The 18,886-nt window shown below is 37.5% G+C and overlaps 1 protein-coding gene across 6 annotated transcripts in view; it reads left to right on the plus strand.

The window, feature by feature from the left end:
* The window catches only part of ANKRD28 (ankyrin repeat domain 28), a 202,800-nt gene that overhangs the window by 33,119 nt on the left and 150,795 nt on the right, over positions 1–18,886 (plus strand). The window lies entirely within an intron of this gene.

Here is an 18,886-nt window from a genome sequence, read left to right on the forward strand (position 1 = left end):
GAAGTGAATAAGGCAAGTAGGAAAGTATAGCTGGGAAAATTATCCTAAGCAGGGGAATAGGGAGCATCAGTGCTTCCTCAAATATCTGGAGGTCTGCCATGGAGAAATAGAAATGAACTTTTATCATATGTCAGACTAAGAAATAGTGGATGAAAGCTACAGGAAGAGATTTCTGCTCAGTGTAAAGAAGAATTTTCCTAGTTTAAAGATGGCCTAGAATACTTCTTCCTGGAGAAAATCAAGCATCAAATTGATACCCCTTAAATTCCGTAATGCTTAATGACAATACCTGTTATATGCCAAGAACTTTCATAAACACTTTAATACAGTGAGTATGTAAACATTTTAGTAATTATTTGTAACTTTACTGGTGAAAAAGTAAGATTTAGTGAACTAGTGAGCTAATAAAAATACTACTATCTTAAGCCTTATTATATACTGGAACAGTACTAGGGACTTTGTGAATTTTTTTTTCCTAAATCTTACTTTAGTCTCATTTTATAGATGAGGAAACTCATTCAGAGATTATAATTTGCTCAGATTCATTGCTGGCTGGTTGATCAAATAAGAATTTTAAACCAAGATCTCTTCGATTGCAGAAACTGTTTTTTCTATTGTCCCTCTGCAGTAGTTATGTTGTTTTTGCTCTACCATGTTTGTGTTTTGGGGGAACAATGCCCCTTTACTTTTGGATTCTATCTATCCATCTTTTTTATCTCACTACATGGTTCTAATGGGACTTCCCAGAGTTCCTCACTACTTGGTCACCCCCTGCTTCCCTTCACATAGGCCGGTCAGAATTCCCTGGGTGTTTTTAACTGAAACCGGGAGGGGGAATCATTCTTCTGTGAAAGATGTGTCAGTGTTCTTTGAAGGAAGCTGGACCGCACTGAGAGAGCGTGATGTCTACTATCTGAAAAGCTGGTGTCTTGGCTGTGTGACTGTGTGGTTCCAATTGTTCCTGATGCCCGTCTGCATTCCTTTCCTTGCTGTGGTTTAGTTATTCCATCCTTCTCCTATGTGAGATATCCCTAGTAGTGTTTAAAAATTACCCTTTTCACAGGAGCAGAAAGGATCGAGCAGGGCCTTGAGCAGTACTGGTTGCTTTTTAACAAATGAGCTGTGGCTCTGGGGGCTATGTGTTGGGGAAACCCTCTGACAGGAAAGAAAATAACCATAGAAGAAGAAAGCCACATCAGTGGCTCTTTAAGGTGCAGTTTTTATGTATATGTATGAGTTGGGGAAAGGTGGTGATTTTTCAGAGTTAATTTGTTAAAAGCTCCTGGATCCATTTAACCAAATGCAGCCTGTGGTATACCGAAATCTTAAGACAAAGGCAAAGCTCTCCTAGTTGAATAGTGTTTGGAGCCCTGGCCGCCTCCTCTTACCCCTTTTCTGTCCCCTTTTTGGCTACTACCTGAGACACCTTAATATGCTTAATAGGATCTAGAAAGTTTTTTATTTTATTTTGTTTTTTTAAGTTCCTGAAGTCTACTTTTCTTTCCTTCTTTTTTTTTTTCCTTTTTCTTTTTAAGATTCTCTTTATTTGGGGGGATGGGGAGAGCATTAGCGGGAGGAAGAATTGGGGAAGGAGGGGCAGAGGGAGAAGCAGAAGCAGACTCCCCTTAACTGAGTCACCCAGACGCCCCCAGAGTCTACTTTTTTGTATTGGTTCTTAAAGAGACCTAGCAGCTACTCTGTGGATTGGTGGAGGAAAGAAGATGGGGAGGGGATTTATGTTTATTAAGTACTTAGAGTATAGTGAATACTTTATATGAATTTGAGGTAGGTGATATTATTCCTATTACAGTTAAAGGGATTTAGGCTTAAAGAGATTAAATTAAATGGCTTTACCAAAGTCACAGGGCTAACCCTAGATCTGTTCTAATTTCAAAACGTGATCATTTCATATAACTGCTAGAGTGTGAGTAACTGTGCGGTCGTTCATATAAGTCGAAGATAAGACTTTAGTTGCATCTGACTTCATCCAATAAAAGACAAAGACGGGGAAAGGTTTGCAGGAAGAACAAAAGAGGAAAAATGGTTCTCTAAAGGACTAAAGAGAGAAAAACACAAAAATGATGATAGTGTTAATAACTAACGGGATTAAGCTCAGTAGCACCCAGAAAGATATGTCTCCATCACACTACTGAACAAAATGCTGTATTAGCCAAACAGCCAAAGTTTTAACACATCTTTGCCTCTAAACATGAATGATTCTCAAAAGATGAGAATTTTTCTGTAGTACAGATTTAGCAGGAACAAACTTTTTCCTTTTCCAAGTGGAATTAAGACATGTGTATGGAGTTTCTGAAGGGCAATGGTCTTGGCATTACAAACTGAAAAGCAGCTCTTTATAAGCATTAACTAGAGCTGAGGGTAAAAGAAAGTACATTTTTTTTTTCTTAATTTTTTTATTTTGAGTAAAGTCTCTCAGGCAATTTATGCTTATAAGTAGATAATCTTGAAAGAAACTAGTGTTCAGTTCTAAAACTTGCATTATCTTACTATTTAAACAGTAACAAAAAACCCCATTTGTGTGTGTGTGTGTGTGTGTGTATGGCTGCTATTTAAACAACAACAAAAACGCCGTGCGTATATATATGGCTTTTGGGGCTTAGCATATTTGGTAATGAGAGCAGTGCATTTCACACGGTGTTTCTTCAGGGTCCTATGGTCTTGCTGCAGTGCTTTGTGACTGGAATTAGAGTGGTGACCTAGTGGACCTCTGGGCTGCATTCTCTTTCTTAGTCAGGGTTGGGTCTGTTCGGGTTGTCTTCTATCTCTACATTCTCATGAATGTGTGTGAATACATAGGCATATACACATCCATTAGATGAAATAGTCTGAAGTCTTAGTTTTGATAAAAGGATACGCTCAGATTCAAATTATATATATTAGGACATTACTGTTCAGTGGGGTTAACTCTTAAGTGTTCTTACATGTCTTTTTGGAATTTGCAGTGTTTTGCCTATAATTCTGTTTGGATTCAGTGTTAATGACTATTTAAGCCTGTGTCTGTGGAATTATTTTCAGGTGATGATTAGAGATGATAAACTTTTAAAAAAAATTTATTTAAAAAATTTTATTTACTTATTTGAGAGAGTGAGCAAGGGAGTGAGGGAGAGTACCAGTGGGAGGGAGGAGCAGAGGGAGAGGGAGAAGCAAACTCCCCGCTGCCTAGGAGGGAGCCCTATGTGGGGCTTGATCCCGAGACTCCAGGACTATGATCTGCGCCAAATGTAGACACCCAACCCACTGAGCCACCCAGGTGCCCTGAGAATGAATTTTTGTTTATAAGCTGTCATCTTTTGTGTGATACACAAATAGTGAAAGTGACAAGTTTGGTGTAGGTTAACAAGGATGTGTCTTTGGTACACTGGGTTACTAACACAGACCTACTAATACTGTGACTCAGATTTAATAACAGAAGTGTAGACCTTCTGGATAGAGGCCCTTCACGTTTTGATATTTACTAAATAATTTTATAGAAGGCAGCCTAAGTTCCTTTTAGGTTCCTGACCTAGAAGGTGGTATAATTGGACTTAAATTTATAAGACAGTCTAAAAATCAAGCTCATATTGGGGAACTATTTTTTTTTTTTTGTTTAGTGTATATGCACGAACATTTCAGCAATATAGAAGATCCAAGAAAATGACCCATAGGCATACCAGTATTTCATAACTGTGTGAAGAACTCTCTGGTCCTAATTCATATGTATATGTACTATAGATTTCTCTCCTTCCACTGTCGTCGTGGTCTCAGTTCATGCTGCTGTGGTATCTTACTTGGATTGATCTAGTAGTTCTCTGACCAGTATACCTTTTTTCAGTCTTGCCCCCATTTCAGTTTAGTTTTTTCCTTGTTCATTTGTTTTGTTTCTTAAATTCCATGTGAGTGAAATCATATGGTATTTGTCTTTCTCCGACTAGTGTCTTTAATCCACTTTGAGTTTATTTTTATAAACACAACACACAGCACTCACCACCACACATATCCTCTCCAGTGTCTATCCAGTGTAGGGTAACAAGTTTCATTTTTTTACATGGAGCTGTCTAGTTTTCTCAACACCATTTGCTGAAGAGACTGTCTTTTCCCTATTGCATATTATTGTCTCCTTTGTTGAAGATGAATTGACCATTATAATCATGGGTTTATTTTTGGGCTTTTTGTTCCATTGATCTATTTTTTTTTTTAAGATTTTATTTATTTATTTGACAGAGAGAGACACACTGAGAGAGTGAATAGAAGCAGGGGGAATGGGAGAGGGAGAAGCAGGCTTCCTGCTGAGCAGGAAGCCTGATGTGGGGCTTGGTCCCAGGACCCTGGGATCATGGACTGAGCCACCCAGGAGCCCTCCATTGATCTATTTTTGTGCTGGTACTGTACATACTGTTTTGATTACTGTAGGTTTGTAATATGTCTTGAAGTCTGGGATCATGACATCTCTAGCTTTGTTCTTCTTTTTCAAAATTTCTTTGGCTGTTTGGGTTCTTCTCTGGTTCCATATGGATTTTAGGATTATTTGTTCTAGATCTGTGAAAAATCCTGTTGGTATTTTTACCATTGCGTTCAGTCTGCAGATTGCTTTGGATCATATGGACATTTTTAGCGGTATTTGTCTTTCAGTCCATGAGCATGAAATATCTTTCTGTTTGTGTTGCCTTAATTTTCTTTCATCATTGTTTTATGGTTTCCAGAATATAGGTCTTTCACCTCCGTGGATAAGTATAGTTCCTAGGTCTTTTGTTATTTTTGGTGCAAATGTAAGTGGGTTTGTTTTCTTAATTTCTCTTTCTGCTACTTCATTGTTAGTGTACAGAATGCAGTGGATTTCTGAATATTGACTTTGTGTCCTGCAACTTAATGAATTCTTTGATCAGTTATGGTAGTTTTTTGGTGGAATTTAGGGTTTGCAGATGTCATCTGCATATAGTGAAAGTTTTACTTCTTCCTTACCAGTTTGGATGCCTTTTATTTTTTTGTTTTTGTCTGATTGCTTTGGTTAGAACTTCCAGTACTGTGTTGGATAAAAGTGGTGAGAACAGCCATCCTTGTCTTATTCTGATCTTCGGGGGAAAGCTCTCGGTTCATCACCATTCAGGATGATGTTAATTGTGGGGTTTTCCATGTATGGACTTTATTATGTTGAGGCATGTTTCCTCTAAACCTACTTCGTTGAGAGTTTCTGTCATGAATGGATGTTGTACTCTGTCAAATGCTTTCTGTGCATCTTTTGAAATGATCATATGGTTTTTATCCTTTCTCTTGATGTGATGCATCACACTGATTGATTTCTGAATATTGAACCACCCTTGCATTCCAGAAATAAATCCTACTTAATCATGGGAAATGATTTTTTTTAATGTATTGTGGGGTTATGTTAGCTAATATTTTATTGGGGGTTTTTGCATATGTGTTCATCAGAGATATTGGCCTGTAGTTCTCTTTCTTTTGTAATGTCTATCTGGTTTTGGTATCAGAGTAATGCTGCCTTCACAGAATAAGTTTGGAAGCTTTTCTCCCTCTTCTATTTTTGAATAAAAAGTTTGTGAAGAATAAGTATTGAGTCTTCTTTAAATGTTTGGTAGAATTCACCTGTGAAACCATCTGGTCCTAGACCTTTGTTTGTTGTGAGTTTTTTGATTAGTGATTCAATTTCATTGCTTATGATTTTCAAATTTTCTATATTGGATTCAGTTTTGGAAAGTTTATATGTTTCTAGGAATTTATCCATTTCATATAGGTTGTCCAGTTTGTTGGCATATAATTTTTCATAATATTCTCTTGTAATCCTTGATATTTCTGTGATGTCAGTTGTTTCCCTTCCGATTTTGTTTATTTGAGTCCTTATCCACCCCCCCCCCCCTTTTTGATGTGTCTGACTAATGGTTTATCCATTTTGTTGGTCTTTTCAGTGACCCAGCTCCTGGTTTCATTGATCTGTAAGAATGATCTTTCTGGATTTTTTTTTATTTATTTTTTGTATTACTAACATAAAGTATATTATTTGTTTCAGAGGTATAGGTCTGTGATTCATCAGTCCTGCACAACACACAGCACTCACCACCACACATATCCTCTCCAGTGTCTATCTAGCCACCCCATTCCTTGCACCTCCCTCCCCTTCAGCAACCCTCAGTTTGTTACCTAAGATCAGGAGTCTCCCATGGTTTGTCTCCCACTCTGGTGTCATCCAGTCATCCCATCCATCCTTTCCCCTCTTCCTCCATGGTCCTCTTCCCTACCTCTCAAATTCCACATGTCAGTGAGATCACGTGACAGTTGTCTTCATTTCATTTAGCATAATACTCTTTAGTTCCATCCACATAGATAAAAATGGTAAGACCTTATTCTCCTTGATGGCTGCACAGTATTCCATTGCATATATATAACCACATCTTCTTTATTCATACATCTCTGGGGCTCCCCCCACAGCTCGGCCATGTGGACATTGCTGCCACAAACATTGGGGTGCAGGTGCCCCCTCAGACCACCACATCTTGATAGTTTTTTTTTAAGATTATTTTTTACTTATTTGTCAGAGAAAGAGTGCCCAAGCAGGGAGAGCAGCAGGCAGAGGGAGAAACAGGCTCCCCGCTGAGCAAGGAGCTGGATGTGGGAATCAATCCTAGGACCCTGGGATCATGACCTGAGCTGAAGGCAGACGATTAACCAACTGTGTGACCCAGGCGTCCCATATCTTGATAGTTTTTTAATTAGATTTTAAAACTAGACTGTATTTTTCAATTTGAATGTAATTTTCAGACACACTGGATAAAATAAAATTCAATAGAGATCTAAATACCGGGTGCCTGGGTGGCTCAGTGGGTTAAGGCCTTTGCCTTCAGCTTGGGTCATGATCCTGGGGTCCTGGGATCAAACCCCACATCGGGCTCTCTGCTTAGTGGGGAGCCTGCTTCCCATACCCCCTCCCTCTGCCTGCCTCTCTGCCTACTTGTGATCTCTGTCTCTCAAATAAATGGGTGAAATCTTTTTAAAAAAAATCTAAATACCTACCACCAGGAATAAACAGATATTAATACTTTACCATATTTCCTTTGTGCCTCTTTAGAAACAGTTTTATATATGTATCGTTATATATACAGCTGGAGCCCCATTCCCATTTTTCCCTGGGTAATTGCTTTGAAAGTTTTTTAAACATTTAGATTGTGTTTACATATCCATAAACAATATATGCTATCATTTTTATGTTTTCTAAGCTTTTAAATGATGTGTCCTTTGCAACGCTGTTTTAAAAATTTATGTGTGTGGATACATTTGTTATAATCACTGTATTTTTCATACTACTAAGCAGTTTTTTTCCTTAATACTGCAGTTGGGCAGTTTCCAGTTTTGAGCTATTACAAATAGTGCTGCTGTAGATGTTCTGGTATGTCTCCTTGTGTACATATCAAAGTTTTTCTGAGGTTGATGTGGAGAAGTAGACTTATTGGGTCATAGCATATATACATGTTCACCTTTACTGTGTGGTTTTTATATTCTTCCAAGTGGTTGTACCAGTTACATTGTCTCTTTACTCTCAACCCCCCCCCTTTTTTTCTTAAGATTTTATTTATTTGAGAGCATGAGCATGAGTTGGGGGGTGGCAGGTGGGGTGGGTAGAAGGAGAAGCAGGCTCTGGGATAATGACCTGAGCTGAAGGCAGATGCTTAAGTGACTGAGCCATCCAAGTGCCCCTCAAACTTGTTAATAGTTGTTTTAGTTTGACTTCAGTTTTTTCAGTTTGATGTGTATGAAGTAATATCTTGTTTGAATTTGTATTTCCCAGGTTCCTAGTGAGATTGAATTCATTTTCACTTGCTTTGGCCAGTTGAAATTTTTTATATGAATTGCCCATTTTGTTTTTTTCTTGCCACACAGTTATATATGTGTGTGTGTGGTCATTATGAATTTTATTGGTTTTGCTATATAAACATCTGGATATATTGCTAGTGTTTTCACTTTGCTTACAGGGTCTTGTTCAGGACTTTTAATTTGTGGTATAATTAGACTTATCAGTGTTTTATGTCCTTTCTTTTCTTGTGTAAGAAACCCATCAAGTTTTTAAAAATATTCAGTTTCTTCTTAAAATTTGCAGTTTTTTTTACCCATATAGTTTTCTGACCCACCTGGAATTTTATTTATGTATATGGTGTGAGAATCAATTCTTTTTTTCAAGATTGACTTTTCCTTACCCTTTGGTTTTCTATATACTTCTTAAAAAGCTTCACATCCCCATGAAAATTATTGAGCTTAACCAGTATTCCGTTGAAATTATAGATTTAATTTGGAAAATTGACATTGTACAATAACGAGTCTGGAAAATAGATGATTATCAAGCAGCAGCTACTCCAAACCTATGCCTGTTGCCTACCTGTGCATTTTCCCACAGTTGCCATCAAACAAAAATAGCTCTCCCTTGTTTTCATTAAATCTTGCATGAGTGTTCCTCATTGGCAGATGCTATCCTTGAATCATTTGGGGGAAAGGAATACTGGGAAATGTAGTTCCAGACTTCTGTCCTGTGATGCAGAGAAGACTATAGAAGGGGGTATTGATGATGATGTAGATTTTACAATATACAGGCCAAGCAAGCGTAAACAAATATGGTCTTATTTCCCTCCCTCTTTTACATACAGGGGGGCTTGATTGATGTGTACTTTACCTGTCCCCCCCAACTGATTTCTTTAGGAGATTTTTTTCAGTGGGATATACATTTATAATTTTGCTCACTATTGTCAGCTGCCCTCTGCTGAGGTTATCTCCATTTATATTTCCACCCATAGTGTGTCACTTTCTATTGTTTTGCATCCTGGCTAACTGCATTCTGCTCCCCCAGTAAAAATATTTTACCTTCATTTGGTAAACTCTTTTTTGTTTTCAAATTGTTTTGTTTAAAAAGTTCTTCCTGACAGAAATGGTAATCTGACAGTATGGATGGATGTACACATACTCAGTTCATCTTACTCTACTATATTAAGATAGTTGTGCTTTCTCTGTGATTATATGACGTTTCATTAATTAATTAGAAACATTTTCTCTCTGCCCCTTTGTAGACATGGGCTTTTTTTAGTTGTGACTGTATATCCTTCTATCATAAACACATTGGGTATGTGTTTGTCTCCTTTACTAAACTGTAATCCTTTAGAACAGTGTTGTGCTATTCCTTTGTTGGCAGCACCTAGAACATAGTAACAACTCAGTAACTGTTGGAATGAAAAATACATAATTCTAAGTAGAGGGTTTATGCAACTTTATGACCTTTGTGAATTTAGCACAGTGTATTACTCTAGGTGTTTTACATATATGAATGAGTATGATTCATTAAAACCATTATTTAGTCTTTGCTGTTGAGTTGTATGAATATTTTTTTATATTCTGGATACTAGACTCTGATCAGTTGCAAATAGTTTTTCATTCTCAGGGGGGCATTTTCCTACCTTTTTTTTTTAAGATTTTATTTATTTATTTGACACACAGAGATCACAAGTAGGCAGAGAGGCAGGCAGAGAGAGAGAGAGAGAGAGGGAAGCAGGCTTCCTGCGGAGCAGAGAGCCCGATGCGGGGCTCGATCCCAGGACCCTGAGATCATGACCCAAGCCGAAGGCAGCAGCCCAAACCACTGAGCCACCCAGGCGCCCCCATTTTCCTACTTTTAAAAATAGTATCCTTTGCACAAAAATTTTAAGTTTGGTAAAGTCCAGTTTGTCAATTTTTGATTGTTACCTATGCTTTTGGTGTCATATCCAAGAAACCTTGCCAAATTCAGTGTAATGAAATTTACTCTAAGATTTTGTCTAAGTGCACATGAAACATTCTCCAGACTAGATCACATACTGGGTCACAGATCAGCCCTCAACAAGTACAAAAAGATTGAAATTATACCATGCGTATTTTCAGACCACAATGCTATTAAACTTGAAGTCAACCAAAAGAAAAATTTTAGAAAGACTACAAATACACGGAGGTTACAGAACATTCTACAAAAGAATGGATGGGTTAACTAGGAAATTAAAGAAGAAATTTTTAAAGTACATGGAAGCAATAAAAGTGAAAACACCACAGTCCAAAACCTTTTGAGATGCAGCAAACACAGTCCTAGGAGGGAACTATATTGCAATATAGGCCTACCTTAAAAAGCAAGAAAAGTCCCAAATACACAACCTAACCTTACACCTAAAGAAGCTAGAAGAAGAACAGCAAATAAAACCTAAAGCCCGTAGAAAAAGGAAGGTAATAAAGATTAAAGTAGAAATAAATGATAACAGAAACAAAACAGTAGAACACATCAATGAAACGAGGAGTTGGTTCTTTGAAATAATTAATACAATTGATAAACCCCTAGCCAGACTTACCAAAAAGAAAAGAAGAAAGGACCAAAATAGATATAATCATGAATGAAAGAGGCGAGATCACACCAACATCACAGAAATACAAACAATTTTAAGAAAATATGAAAAATTATATGCTAACAAGCTGGACAATCTGGAGGAAATGGACAAATTCCTCGAAACATACAGACTACCAAAACTGAAACAGGGGAAGATAGAGAAAATTTGAACAGATAGATAGATAGAAGATAGAGAAAATATGGAACCAGCAAAGAAATTGAATCAAAAATCTCCCAACAAACCAAAGTCTAGGGCCATATGGTTTCCCAGGGGAATTTTACCAGACATTAAAGAAGAGTTAATATATGTTCTTCTCAGACTCTTCCAAAAGCTGGAAACGGAAGGAAAACTTCCCAAATCCTACAAGACCAGCATTATCTTGATTCAAAATCCAGACAAACCAGAAACATTTCTATACACCAGACCCCACTAAAAAGGAGAATTACAGGTCAGTATTCCTGATGAACATGGATGTAAAAAATTCTTGACAAGATAGTAGCAAATCAAATCCAATAGTTCATTAAAAGAATTACCACAACCAAATGGTATTTATTTCTGGGCTGCATGGTTGGTTCAGTATTTGCAAATCAATCAACATGATACACAACATTAATAAAAGAAAGGCTAAGAAGCACATTATCCTCTCAATAGATACAAGAAAAGCATTTAACAAAATAAAGCATTCATTCTTGATAAAAACCTGAACAAGGGCCCCTGGGTGGCTCAGTTGGTTGGGGGTTGGGTGACTGCCTTCAGCTCAGTTCATGATCTCAGGTCCTGGGATCAAGCCCCTCATCAGGCTCCCTGCTTGGCAGAGAACTGCTTCTTCCACTCCCTCTGACACTCCCCCTGCTTGTGCTCTCCTGCTCTCTCTTCTGTCAAATAAATAAATAAAATCTTTTAAAAAAAAAAAACTCTCAACAAAGTAGAGATAGATGGATATGGCCTAAAGGCCATATCTGAAAGACCCACAGCTAATATCCTCAGTGGGGAAAAACTGAGAGCCTTTCCCCTGTTGTCAAGAATGAGACAGTGATGTCCACTTTCACCATTACTATTTAATATAGTATTGGAAGTCTTAGCCTCAGCAGTCAGACTACAAAAAGAAATAAAGGGCATCCAAATCAACAAGGAAGTAAAACTTTCACTGTTTGCAGGTAACATGATACTCTGTAGAAAACCTGGAAGACTCCACCAAAAAATTGCTAGAACTAATAACATGAATTCAATAGCCGCAGGCTATAAAATCAATGTAGAGAAATCTGTTGCATTTCTATACACCAATAACAAAGCAGCAGAAAAAGAAATCAAGGAATCAGTTCCATTTGCAATTGTACCAAACCCCCTAAGATACCTAGGAATAAGCCTACCCAAAGAGGTAAAAGATATGTACCTTGGGAACTATAGAACACTTAATGAAAGAAATTCAAAAGGACCCAAAGAAATGGAAAACAGTTCATACTCATGAATTGGAAGAAAAACGTGGTTAAAATGTCTTTACTGCCGAAAGCAATCTATACATTTAATGGAATTGCTATCCAAATACCACCAGCATTTGTCACAGAGCTAGAACAAACAATCCTAAAGTTTGTATAGAACCACAAAAGATCCCAAGTAGCCAAAGCAATCCTGAAGAAGAAAAGCAAAGCTAGAGACATCACAATTCTGGATTTCAAGTTGTATTATAAGCTGTAGTCATCCAGACAAATATGATACGAGAATAGACACCTAGATCAATTAAACAGATTGGAAAACCCAGAAATTGACCCACAGTTCTATGGTCAATTAATCTTCAAGTCAGCGGGAAGGAATATCCAATGGAAAAAAGGCAGTCTGCTCAAGAAATGATGTTGGGAAAACTGAACAGCAACATACAGAAGAATGAAGCTGGACCTCTTTTCTTATACCATACACAAATGTAAATTCAAAATGGATGAAAGACCTAAATGTGAAATAGGAAACCATCAAAATCCTATAGGAGAGCAAAGGCGGCAACTTCTTTGACCTCAGCTGTAGCAGCCTCTTACTAGACACGTTACCGGAGGCAAAGGAAACAAAAGCAAAAATGAACTTTTAGGACTTCATCCAGATAAAAAGCTTCTGCACAACAAAGGAAACAGCAAGAATAAAAGGCATCCTACAGAATGGGAGGAGATACTTGCAAATGACATATCTGGTAAATGGTTAGTATCCAAAATCTATAAAGAACTTACCAAACTCAACACCCAAAAAGCAAATAATCCAGCTAAGAAATGGGCAGAAGACATGGAAAAACTCTTTTCCAAAGAAGACATCCAGATGGCTAACAGACCCATGAAAAGATGCTCAACATCACTGATCATCAGGGAAGTGCAAATCAAAATCACAGTGAGATACCAGCTCACCTATGTCAGAATGGCTACAGTTAACACAAGAAACAACAGGTGTTGGTGAGGATGCAGAGAAAGTGGAACTCTCTTGAACTGTTGATGGGAATGCAAACTGGTGCAGCCACTCCAGAGAATAGTATGGAGGTTCCTCAAAAATTGAAAATAGAACTATCTTATGATCCAGCAATTGTACTACTAGGTATTTTACGCTAAGGATAAAAAAAAATAATAGTAATACAGATTTGAATGGGTACACACACCCTGATGTTTATAACAGCATTATCAACAGTAGCAAAACTATGAAGAGAGCCCAAATATCCATTGACTGATGAATGGATAAAGAAATGTTTACACACACACACTCACGAATATTACTCAGCCATCAAAGAGTGAAATCTTGCCATTTGCAATGATGTGGATGGAGCTAGAGTGTATTATGCTAAGTGAAATATGTCAGTCAGAGAAAGACAAATATTGTATGATCTCACTCATGTGGAATTTAAGAAACAAAACATGAACATACAAAAAGGGGAGAAAGATAAAATGGGAGAGGGAAACAAATCATAAGACTTTAAAAATTTTTAAGTTATTTTTTTAATTTTTAAAATTGATTTATTTTTTAAAGGGTTTTATTTTTTATTTGTCAGAGAGAGACAGACAGACAGCACAAGAAGGGAGAGAGGCAGACAAAGGGAGAAGTAGGCTTCCCGCTGAGCAAGGAGCCTATTGTGGGACTCGATCCCAGGACCCTGGGATTATGACTTGAGCTGAAGGTAGCTGCTTTACCAAGTGAGCCACCCAGGTGTCCCCCGTAAGAGACTCTTAATGAAAGGGAACAAACAAACTGAAGGTTGATGGAGGGATGTGGTAGGGGATGGGCTTGTTGGTTGATGCATATTCTGCAGGGCACTTGTGATGAGCACTGAGTGTTGTATCTAAGTGATGAATCACTGAATTCTCCTAAAACCAATATTGCACCCTATGCTAACTAACTAGAATTTAAATAAAAGTTTTAAAAAATAAATATTTTTCTAAGAATTTTACAGTGTTAGCTCATACATTTGGGTCTTTGATCTTTTTTGAATGTCGTGAGGTGAGGTTCTAGTTTCCTTTGCGTGTGAATATCCAGTTGTCCTAGCACTGAGTTTTGAAGAAACCATTCTTTCCCATTGAGTGGTCTTATCCAGACTAATTAACCACACATAATATGGGTTTATTTTCAGACCCTCAGTTACAGTCTGTTGACCTAGTATCTATCTGTCCTTACGTTAGTACCACATTGTGGTTTTGATTACTGTAACTTTGTAATAAGATTTGAAACCATGAAGTGTGAGTTTTCTGTGTTCTTGTTTTCCAGGAATGTTTGGACTACTCTGGGTTCTTTTGTTTCCATATGAATTTTAAGATCAGCGTTTCCATTTCTGAAGAAAAAAAAAAAAAGAAAAGAAAAGCTGTTGTGATTTTAATAGTAATGGCATTGAATCTGAAGAACATTTTGGGAAATATTTCCATCTTAACAATATTAAGTCTTTCAATCCGTGAACACAGGCAGTATTCCCATTTATTTAACATTTCTTTATTCTTTCTTCACTGTTTAAAAGTATAAGTCTTGCATGTACCTCCTTGGTTAAATTTATTTGAAAGTATTTCATTCTTTTTGATGCTATTGTAAATGGAATTATGTTTTTTAATTTTGGATTGTTCATTTCTAATGTATGGAAAGAGGTGATTTTTGTGAATTGATCTTATATTCTGTAACTTAGCTGAATTTGTTCATCAGTTTTGACAGACTTTTTTTTCCCTTTAGAGATTCTTCAGGATTTTCTATATATAAGATCGAATAAGAAATAGTTTTACTTCTACCTTTTCAATTTGGATGCCTCTTATTACTTTTTCTTGCTGAGTTAGTCTGGCTAGAAATTTCAGTACAGTGTTAAATATAAGTGGCAAAAGTGGATATCCTGTCTTATTCCTATATCCTTGTCTTATTTCCTTAAGAGGAAAGCATTGAATCATTCAAGATTAACTATGATGTTAGCTGTGGGTTTTTCATAAGCATTCTTTATTATGTCAGGGAAGGTCCCTTCTAGTTTGTTGAGTAATTTTATCATGAAAGCATGTTAGGAGAGTCCAAGATGGCGGGGAAGTAGGAGACCTTAGTTTTGTCTGGTCCCAGGAATTCAACTAGCTAGCTAGCTATCAAATCATTCTGAACACCTGTGAACTCAACCAGCTAGCTATCTAAGAAAAGAATAACTGCAACTCTGCAAATAGAAAAGCAACCACTTTCTGCAAGAATGACAAGACAGAAAAACTCACCTCAAAAAAGAGAAGAGGCAGTACTAACTGCCAGAGAATATGGAAATAAGTAAGATGTCAGAATTAGAGTTCAGAATCACAATTGTAAAGATAGTAGCCAGTCTTAAAAACAACATAGAAGTCACTGGAGAGTCCCTTTCTGGGGAAATAAAAGAACTAAAATCTAACCAAGTCAGAATCCAAAGGTTATTAATGAGATGCAGTTAAAACTGGAAGCTCTAACTGTGATAAATGAAACAGAAAGGAAGAGTTTGTAATATAGAACACTAAATGATGGAGAACAAAGAAGCTGATAAAAAGAGAGATAAACAACTTCTGGGTCATGAGGGGAGAATTCGAGAGATAAGTGATACTGTAAAGCGGAACAATATTAGAATAATTGGGATCTCAGAAGAGGAAAGAGAGAGAGAGGCAGAAGGTATATTGGAGCAGATTATAGTGGAGAACTTTACTAATCTGGGGAAAGAAACAGGCATCAACATCCAGGAGGCACAGAGAACCCCCCCCAAAAGTAGGCCAATAGCCCAGTGTGTAATAGTGAAACTTGCAAATCTCAGAGACAAAGAGAAAATCCTCAAAGCAGCTCAGGACAAGAGGTCTATAACCTACAAGGTTAGAAACATTAGATTGGCAGGAAACCTAACTACAGAGACCTGGCAGGCCAGAAAGAATTGGCATGGTATATTCAGGTCTAAGTGAGAAGAAAGCACAGTCAGGAATACTTTATCCAGCTAGAATGTCATTCAAAATAGGAGTGATAAAAACTTCCAGGACAAACAAAGACTAGAAGAATTTGTAATCACCAAACCAGTGCTACTAGAAATACTGAAAGGGGTCCTCTAAGCAAAGAGAGAGCCCAAAAATAACATAGACCAGAAAGGAATAGAGACAATATATAGTAACAGTCAGTTTACAGGCAATGCAATGACACTAAATTCATATCTTTCAGTAGTCACTCTGAATGTAAATAGGTTAAATGCCCCAAAAGACACAGGGTATCAGATTGGATAAAAAGCAAGACCCATTGATATGGTATCTCTAAGAGGCTCCGTTTAGGTCCAAAGACACCTCCAAATTGAAAGTGAGGGGTTAGGAAATCATTCATCAGGCCAGTGGACATCAAAAGAAAGCTGGTGTGCAATTCTTATATCATACAAATTAGATTTTAAACCAAAAACTGTAATAAGAGATGAGGAAGGACACTCTATATAATTAAAGGGTTTATCCAACAAGAAGATCTAACAATTTTAAGTATTTATCCCCTAACATGGGAGCAGCCAATTATATCAGCCAATTAATAATAAAATCAAAGAAACACATTGTAATAATACAATAACAGTAGGGGACTTTAGCACCCCCCTTACTGCAGCAGGTAGATCATCGAACAAGGAAGCAAGGGCTTTAAATGACATGCTAGACCAAATGGACTTCACAGATACATTCAGAACATTCTATGCTAAAGCAACAGAATGCACATTCTTCTCATGTGTACATGGAACATTCTCCAGAATAGATCACATCCTGGGTCACAAATCAGGTCTCAGTGGTACCAAAAGATTGGGATCATTCCCTGTATATTCTCAGACCACTCTGCTTTGAAACTAGAGCTCAATCACAAGAGGAAAGTTGGAAAGAACTCAAATACATAGAGGTTTAAGAGCATCTTACTAAAGAATGTATGGGTCAACCAAGAAATTAAAGAAGAATCTAAAAAAAAATTAATGGAAGCAAATAAAAATGAAAACACAACTGTTCAAAATTTTTGGGAAGCAGCAAAGGCACTCCTAAGAGGGAAGTATATAGATAGCACTACAGGCCTTTCTCAAGAAACAAGAAAGGTCTCAAATACACAAACTAACCCTACACCTAAAAGCAGCCAGAGAAAGAACAGCAAAGAAAGCCTAAACCCAGCAGGAGAAGAGAAATCATAAATATCAAGCAGAAATCAATGAAATAGAAAACCAAAAGAACAGTAGAACAGATCAGCAAAACGAGGAGCTGGTTCTTCAAAAGAATTAATAAGATCAATAAACCGCTGGCCAGGCTTACCTAAAAGAGAAAGGACCCAAATAAAATCATGAATGAAAAAGGAGAGATCACTACAAACAATTATAAGAACATATTATGAACAATTTATATGCCAGCAAATAAGGCAATCTGGAAGAAATGGATATATTCCTAGAGATGTATAAACTACCAAAACTGAGGCAGGAAGAAATAGAAAACCTGAATAGACCCAGAACCATCAAGGAAATTGAAGCAGTAATCAGAAATCTCCCAACAAACAAGATCCCAAGGCCAGATGGCTTCCCAGGGCAATTCTACCAAACATTTAGAGAAGAAATAATACCTATTCTTGGGAAGCTATTTTTAAAAAATGGAAATGGTAGGAAAACTTACAAACTCTCTGAGACCAGTATTACCTTGATCCCAAAACCAAAGACCCCATCAAAAAGGAGAATTACAGACCAATATCCCTAATGAATATGGATGCAGAAATTCTCACCAAAATATTAGGCAATAAGATCCTACAGTTAATTAAAAGGATTATTCATCATGACCAAGTGGGATTTATTCCAGGGCTGCAAGGGTGGTTCAGCATCTACAAATCAATCACTGTGATACACTACATAAATCAAAGACAAGAACCATATGATCCAGAACTCAGGAAAGTGCTCTACTTATTTTATAATTTTCTTACAGAGATCTGAACCTGTAAAAGGGGGAGACTCATAAGATGAGGTCTGAGAGGGTACCAAACTCAAAACTTTCTGTGTCCTCAGGATCTGTCACCCTCCTAGAATGTTGATGCTCAGCCGAGTTTCAGTGTCAAGACTTTTTATCAAGGATTCAATTTATAGGTATGATAGGTTGAATTGGTGGTTATATGGTTAAATTCATCTTTAGCCGTGTTCCTCTTCCTGGAGGTCAGCTGGTCAGGTTAATAGGACATGGCTCACAGCCTCAACCCTCTTATCACATGATTGTTCTTTCCAGCATGACCAGCCTCAATCTGGAACAATCCAGGGGCCTACCATGAGTTACCTCCTTAGTATATCCCAGAGCCCTAGATATCATCCTAGGGGCTCACTGTGAGTAACAAAGACACGTGTATCACTCAGGAAATTGTTAGGTCTTTAGAAACTCTCAGGCATCCAGGACAAAGACAAGACAAATTTTTTTTTTATTTAACATTTTACATATATTACTTTGTTCATATGCAGATGTGTCAACTATAAAGAGTAAATTTCTCCCCCCCCCTTTGTTTTCCTACCTTTACATGATTTAATAATCAAAACCAAAGAGAGCTATCCTGGAGAAATCTTTCTTCCACTTTGAGACCTATGAATAAAAACTTGTGCGATGGGGCACTTGGGTGGCTCAGTGGATTGAGCCTCTGCCTTCGGCTCAGCTTGTGATCTCAGGGTCCTGGGATCGAGCCCCATATTGAGCTCTTTGCTTGGTGGGGAGCCTGCTTCCCTCTTTCTCTGCCTGCCTGCCTACTTGTGATCTCTCTCTCTGTGTGTCAAATAAAATCTTTAAAAAAACAAAACAAACTTGAATCAGCATGTTTTCTTTTGTACCTTCATATTTCTATGTGCAAATAAAAGCAAACATATATCTTTTTCTTTCTATACAGTCTACACTGTATAGATTCCAGTGTAACCTGCTTTTTTCACTTAAAAATCTGGAAATACTGGGGCACCTGGGTGGCTCAGTGGGGTAAGTCGCTGCCTTCGGCTCAGGTCATGATCTCAGGGTCTTGGGATCTAGTTCCGCATCGGACTCTCTGCTCAGCGGGGA

This window comes from Mustela lutreola, chromosome 2 (assembly GCF_030435805.1).
Source record: "Mustela lutreola isolate mMusLut2 chromosome 2, mMusLut2.pri, whole genome shotgun sequence".
NCBI classification, from domain to species: Eukaryota; Metazoa; Chordata; class Mammalia; order Carnivora; family Mustelidae; genus Mustela; species Mustela lutreola.